The sequence below is a fragment of the Lagenorhynchus albirostris genome, chromosome 10 (assembly GCF_949774975.1).
Source record: "Lagenorhynchus albirostris chromosome 10, mLagAlb1.1, whole genome shotgun sequence".
Lineage (NCBI taxonomy): Eukaryota > Metazoa > Chordata > Mammalia > Artiodactyla > Delphinidae > Lagenorhynchus > Lagenorhynchus albirostris.
This window is the reverse complement of record NC_083104.1, coordinates 47158798-47166890: the sequence shown is the minus strand read 5'-3', so window position 1 is coordinate 47166890 and position 8093 is coordinate 47158798.

The following is an 8093-nucleotide window of genomic DNA, read 5'->3' as shown; positions in this document are numbered from 1 at the left end:
TGCACTCCATCTTCATTTATCTAGAGTTTGTGTCCTGCCCCTTTCCCTCCTGTGTCAAGGGCCAGGGCCATGTCTGTCTGGATCCCTTGTATACTTGGCACCTAGCACAAAGCCATACTAGGTGCTAGATGAACGTTTGTTGAATGAGCAAGGTGTTATTCTGTATATATGTTCTCTCCTGGCTTTCAATGAACACTTGCCTAAACATTTCAGCCTCTACTCTTTCTTTCATTCAACAAGTATTAACTGAGTACTAACCATGTGCTAGACACTATTTTAGGCACTAGGGACATAAATGAAGAGGTAAAGTCCCTAGGAGCTTACATTTCTAGTGGGGGTAGACAGGAAAACAAATACAAAATATGTCAGGGAGTGATACATGCTAAGCAGAAAGATGGTAAAGACCCAACAAAGGAGGCTTAGAAGCAGCAGCCAACCAAGTAGAAGGAGAACCAGGAGATAGTACTTTATAGGTCTCAAAGCACGAATGGGAGATTTTGAAATAATAATCAACGTGGTCCCTGCTCCCCCTACACTAAATCATTTTACTTGTGACCTGAGGCCCCTTCTCCTCCCCTGCCTGCCCAAGTAGACAGAGGTTATTCACTGTAAGACTAGAAAAAAAGGGGACAAAGACTATACTGTCAGGTCAATAGACACTTTTGGGAGATGGAAAGACATGCTTGCCAAACAAGTGTTTCTGCTGGGGAAGAAGAAAGGAATGAGAGGAGCCAAAATGACTAATTGGGCTGTGGATGACTGACCAGTGAGCCTATAATCATCCACACCCTACCAAGCAGTGGCCTGGAAGGATGTAACCAGAGTTGTCTGCTGGTGAGGACCACTAATTGCCAATGGTCAGCCTAGAGCCCCAGTTTTATCATTCAGTTTGTGCCCTGAGATTCAGCCTGGTGCCCAGCTGACAGTCAAGGAATTTGAAGCCTCCTCATCCTCACCCCAAGATGAAAGACTTGGTTATCTTGTGGGATGATGGTAGTCGAAAAGGGACACCCTACCTTTGAAGAAGATGGAACTATATGGAATCTGTTTAAAGTGGCCCAGAGAGCTGGGATGTTGGTGGAATACAACACATAGCCTCTGTTTTACGTACACTCACACATTCTTAGCACATAGAATTCCCACAGGTGAAATACACTGGATTTCGAATCAGAAAACCTAGGTTTGGGTCCTGGCTCTTTCTCTTACTAGCTCTGTGATGTTATTAAGTCAGCCTCTAAGTCTCAGTTTCTCTGTCGGTCAAATATTGGTATAATGCCTACTTCATAGCGTTGTTGTGAGCATTCAGTAAAAGGATCATGTGAAAATACTTTATGAGACAATTTAGTTGTCAATAAAGTTGGATAAAAGAAGTAATGGTCAAAATCTAGAACTTGGCATAATGTAATATTTGTTCATTAAGTTAATATTAGGACTTCAGGCACCTCAAAAGCAAACAAGAATTAAATGAGTTTGTTAGGGCTATACAGTATATTCAGTTAATTAGGGACATAGGCAAGAATGGAACTGAGATCTTTCTGCTCTTTCTTTTGCAACAGGTTACATGCACCTAAACTGTCCAGATACCATAGAAGTTCACTTAAACATAGAACATGCCAACTCTGAAACATTCTTCTGAACTAAGCCCCTACTTTAATGCCAATAAATAGCTTGGAAACTTGAGTTCCATTCTTAATATGGCAGTTTCCAAACATCCCTTCAACCATTCCCATAGTTTTTAAGGGCCCAGACTCTGGAGCCAAAATCTCTGATTTTAAATCCAGGTTCATATGTGAGTACAACCCCCTTTTTGTGAGAAAGAAAAGGACACTAAAAAATGAGGGACCTCGGACTTCCCTGGCAGTCCAATGGTTACAACTCCACGTTTCCAATGCAGGAGGCATGTGTTCGATCCCTGGTCAGGGAACTAAGATCCCACATGCGGTGTGGTATGGCCAAAAATAAAAAATAAAAAAAAAATAAGAGGGACCAGACGTACACTCACGGCTGCCTCACCTTCTCATGGACCACTTTGTCTCTGAGAAGCAAGATCAACACATTCTCCTATCTTTGTGGTTCTCCTGTTTAATTTCATTGTCTTGCCTTAACAGGAAGGAAAATTGACCCTTCATTTTGGGGAGGGAAGAATTATACCAGATCCTTTGTCATAGGTCAGTCACACACCAATTTGCATTTAAAAACAAACAAACAAACAGCCCCACAACACTGGTAGAGTAGGATTTTATAGAAAGATGAGAAACACGACCTTAACATTCAGACTAGGATTTCTGTTTTAGTTGACCAGTATTCTGAGGTCTTAGCCCCATCTTAGACTATCGGTCCTCTCCCTCCAGCCTCTTCTCAAATACCTATCTATGATGTTGATTGATGCTCTTACACCTCTAATTTGGAGAGGCCCAAAAGCGTACTTTTAAGTCAATCTAGAATCTTCCATCCTTAGCAGTGGCTAGGTGTCTGGGCAGAACAAAATGTAACTGAGGCCCTCCCCAGTCCAAGAGATTATGCAAATACTTCTCTTTCAGGTATTGGAAAATAATGGAATTAGTACTACATGCTTGAAGGGATTATTTCTAGACACTAAATTCTGAGTCAGGCATACAGAGAAGAGATCATGGAGCTCTTCAAGAATGCTAGCACTCCCTTTGCCAATTTATTTCTCATAGTATTGATGAAAGTTTTGTCTTCTGGACCCTCCCAGTGTGGGTGAGTAGGTCTTGAACGACAAATCCACTTTAATAATCCAATCTCCCTAAACCTTTGAATTCCCGCCCCGTACATTAAACCAAGGGAGGGCGGGCATTTCTGATTCATTCACAACAGGCCATCTTTTGGTCCATGTTTCAGCCAGTCAACCAAACTGTCAGAGCCCTTTCTAACTCCCAGAGTTGCAGATTCAAATGCTAATCTCTTCTGAAAACAACCTCACAGACACACCCAGAAATAATGTTTTGCCAGCTTTCTGGGCAACCCTTAGCCCAGTCAAATTCAACATAAAATTAACCATCATAGGGCTTCCCTGGTGGCACAGTGGTTGAGGGTCCGCCTGCCGATGCGGGGGACACGGGTTTGTGCCCCGGTCCGGGAGGATCCCGCATGCCGCGGAGCAGCTGGGCCCGTGAGCCATGGCCGCTGAGCCTGCGCGTCCGGAGCCTGTGCTCCGCAACGGGAGAGGCCACAGCAGCGAGAGGCCCGCGTACCGCAAAAAAAAAAAAAAAAAAAAAAATTAACCATCATAATAATTATCCCTTTAAGTAGTGTAGAATCTCATCTAATTGGTGTCTTCTCTTTCATTCCTGACATTGGTATTTTGTGTCTTCTCTTCTTTTAGCCTGATCAGTCTTGGTAGAGGTTTATCAATTTTATTGATTTTTCTAAAAGAACCACTTTTGGTTTCATTAATTTTTTTCTATTGTTTTTGTTTTCTGTTTTCTAGTTTTCCACTCTGACCTTATTACTTCATTTCTTCTGCTCACTTTGATTAAAAAATTTTTTTTATTCAAGTATAGTTGATTTAAAATGTTGTGTCAGTTTCAGGTGTACAGCAATGATTTGGTTATATATATATGTTTCCTCATATATTGTGCCAATCAGTACTTGTGTCAGTGAAGGGGTCTAATGGCCCAGACCTCTCACTTCAAGTTTGGGCAATCTTGAAAGGCCATCCCAGTCTGAGTCTGAAGCCAGCAAAGGGAACATAGGTAACTCTATGACTGCAACACAGCTATCTTCTCCCACTGCTAATCCTGCTTTCGTCACTCTCTCTACAGATGTTAATCCCAATAACGCTCTCCAATAAATTTGCTGCATATTATCCTGTCCCAGAGTTTACTTCCCAAAAAGTTCAACTTAAAACAATCAGATAACTCAACTTTTTTAATTGTTAATTTTTAAATAACTGTTCCAGGTGTACTTGGATATGTAAATACCTAATTTTATATTACTTTCTTGGTCTGGTGTTTACCAAATTTGAACCCTAAAATACCATGAGGATTGATCCATGGCTATAAATTATTAGGGAGACTTTTATTTTACATTTAAAGCCCAGGACAAGCCCCACAAGCTTCCTTAATGTCTTCTCTCTGCTCCTGTCTCACTTTTTTTCCTAATGTTTGCTTTCACTGAGGATGTAGCCCTGTAAAGATCTAGGTTTCTTGTTAATCTAGGTTCCAATTTTCCACCTCTTTGTAAGCCCAAGGACTCAAATCCTGCCCTTGTGGCTGATAAAATCTAAGTCCCTTGGCGACCAAGATCTCCAAACTGCTGCATGGCACCCAAGGCCTTATCACCCACTTATCTTTCTGACTTCCATTTCCTCTTCATTCTAGGCTTTGAGGATTTATTTCACTTTCTTGAAAGCCCTGTAAAAGGATGTTCAAGTTTTATCCAGCATTTCTAGGTTGTTTCATAGCCAAAGGGCTTTATGATTATTTTGTTTGCCATATTGTTCTATTATAAATTTTTAAAACATGAATCTCTCTTCAACTCTGTTGTTAAACCAACACTGCAAATGTGATCGCATTTTCTTTCACTCAGTAAACTGGTTGCTAATTTGTTATGATTATACTAACTTTGGTATATGTCTCAATAATTTTGTGACTTATAGACTTTTCTGAGGGAAAATGGACAATCATCACACAAATAGTCATGTAAAGAGTCAAGGCTCCTAATGGAGAGTTTTCTTAAATCCCCACAGCAAAAGTTTTGCTTTATATAGATTCCTACGCCCTGTCCCAGAAATGCTGATTTGCTGGGCCTGGGAAATTACTTATATTACTTCTTGTGATTCCCAGATTTGGACTTCACTGGACTTAGAGACTGGTTATAGCTTTTTCGTGTCTACAAACCTTGTACGTCAAATTGTGCCACGTGGATTTGAAATGGTCAGTGGAAAGAGTGTGACCTAGTCAAGTCCTGTATCTATGTTGTCCAGAAAGGCATCTGCCATATCCTTTTTGACCCCTCACCAAACTGCCTTCTGGAGCAGAAATGGACTTCAGGGAACATGCTGGTTTTATTCAGCCAAATGATGTCTACATAATAGTATAGGTTTGAAACACAGATGAGACCGGGGGGGGGGGGGGGACAATAAGTGGCTGTTCAAGTTCTCTAAGGAAATAACAGAAGGACACTTTCTAATGGTTAGAGCTCTAGTTTATGTAGAGCTGGCCCTCCGTATCTCTGGGTTCTGCATCCATGTGTTTAACCAACCACAGATAAAAAATATTAAAAACAAAAAAAAATTCCAAAAAGTTCCAAAAAGCAAAACTTGAATTTGCCACACTGGCAACTATTTACATATCATTTACATTGTATTTACAACTATTTACATAGCACTTACATCATATTAGGTATTATAAGTAATCTAAAGATGATTTAAAAGTATACGGGAGGATGTATATAGGTTGTATGCAATAGTTTGCCATCTTATATAAGGGACTTGAGCATCCTTTGAATTTGGTATAGGGGTGGGGCTCCTGGAACCAATCCCCTGCAGTTACCGAGGGACAACTCTATTATGAGTGTGAAAATAACAAGCTTCATGTTGTGTTTGAATCTCAAACAACAGAATCATTCTTTCTAAAAACAGCTGCTTAAAAGAAGAGCAAACTGGACAGTTTTCTTCCCACTCTCAATAAAGGAAGGAAGCAAAGGGAAAAAAATTCAGTATATTTATAACAAGTAAATAACAACAGATATTTATTGGAGGAATTATAGCTATCTTCTGCAAAAACAGTTTTATGACTCCAGTTTTATAACATCAGAGGTGACTATAGACAGTCTAGTTTCTAAACACAACCTAACAATATGAGCATACTATTTTATTTATATTGAATGGGAAAACATTAAAAAGCAAGTCTGTCTCTCAGGATACAGAGCTGAAATGAAATATAGTCTTACGGGATTCATATTCAATGGAATTACTCAGCTATTTAAAGCTCTTTTTGGTTTCAATTTTCTTCTCAGTTCCTAATAAGACCTAACATAGTACACACCATCAATGAAAAATATCTCTAAGTTTAGGGAGACACTTTCCTCTCTATGCATGATTCTTTGTCTTTCATATTTCCCTTTAATCAAGGCTACATAAGATTTTAATTTCACACTTTTTCTCACAACTAAAAAGAGACGTGTATATTTCTAGTCCACACCAAAGCAATTCTCAATAACCAGGGTATCTGTGACTAAAAAATACTTGCCTCTTCGTATTCCTCAGGAATATTCAGGGTACTAAAAACTAAAGTGAATAAATGTGAGTGCACAGGAAGCTGGCAAATGACAAGAACACGGATGGGCAATACACAGTAGTTTAGTGATGTACATTTCAAAAGAGCTGGGGTTTTGATGGAATAGAGAAGAAATGGCCGTACAAAGAGGTAAACGGGTTGGGGGAGAAAAAACTAGCAATTGAGGGACTGCAGAGGAAACACTGCTGTTAGGGAACAACCAGGCTTCCATTAGAACAGGAAGTTGGAAAAAACACATTCAAGGAGACAGATCCTGAATTCCAGAGTGTATCATGAAAGGGCTTGAAAGGAACTGCAAAATTAAACTCTGGCTGAAGCAGGCAGCTGGTAGTCTTGAAAAACTTCTGGAAGAAGGTGGATGGTCAGTTCAAATTATATTGCAAAATATTTATATGAAAAGGTACAGAGACCATCTGTCAATATTTACTCCTGCAGCTTAAGAGAGGCATCAACCTCTCAGACTAGAAGCTAGTGAAGGCCTCCTCCAGGGTCCGCTATCTTAGCTTGCCTGGGCAAGAAAAGTGAACGTATTCTGATCTCTGGCCAGTCTCCTAGAAGGTATTTACTCTTGAAGATCACAGTCTTTTAAGATGAAAAAGAAAGCCTATTTGAAGAAAAAATCTCAGATGCTATGACACAGTGGTAGGAAAATGTTTTGGTCAGAGAACACTTGCTCAGCAATATAGGAAGCATCAACAACTCTGTTTAGCAATAATAAATGCTTAAAAAGTACCACCTGACAGGCACACAGGAAGCTGTTTGCCTATTTTCTTAAAGCAGTTTTAGCAGGGCCAGGAGACATTAGTCCTGGGAGTTTCCACATAGGTAATCAGCAGGTGAGGATGGCTGCCATGACAAAAGGCATGAATATTAATGACAAATCCCTTGTAGAATTTTAAAAGGACACATGACAAGGGAAAAATGATGGAAGTGCCCTTACTGCTGCAGTTCTGTTTAGCCACTGCCACATGTGGGTGACCCTACTCTCGTGTCCACCCAGACTCTTGGGGAAGTGCCTACCCAAGGGTAACCAATGTTACAAGAGTCCTACCCCCTGAATGCAGCAGATCTGTTCCAGAGCCTCCAAACCTTGCTTTGAATAACTATGCAAAGAGGGACTATTACATCACAAAATAATATGTAAGCCATTATCCTATCAAAATAGGACGAAACCAAACAATCCCTTTTCACCCAAATATACCCTTCACACCTTCCAATTCTTTCTAAGAAGTAACAGCAAGGAAGAAATATATAATCCTTAAAACTAAATTACAAGGTGCAGAGACAGGCCATAAATCTAACTCAGAGAAGACTGACAGCATCTTCCTTATGAAACCATGATCAAATAACTGTCCAGATATAATCAACCACCTTTCACAGAAGTGGCTACTCAGGGGGATCCCAACTGGTCTCCCCCTCACATAGAACCATCATGATGGACAGAGGCACTTTGGTATAATAAAGAAAGCATGGACTTGAAAGTCAGATCTGAGCTCACATTCTGGCTCCAACCACTTACTAGCCAGTCACCTAACCTCACTGAGACTCAATTTTCTTGTACCAATGTTATGAGGATTGGATGGGATATCAAATCCTCAGTAATCCCTGAAACAATAAATCACTACGTGCATAAGACAAATGGTGTTAGGTTTGGGCATTCACTGTATACAAAGAAAGAGGAATGGCTGCGTTAAGAATGGGGAGATTCTAAGGGTTCCCAGACGGATTCTGAGCTGTCTTAAAAGTTTAAAATATTGGTTGTAAACAGATTAAGGCCTTCTCAGAGGGCTAGACAAAAAGAAAGGCTTGTCACACATTTACATGCATTAT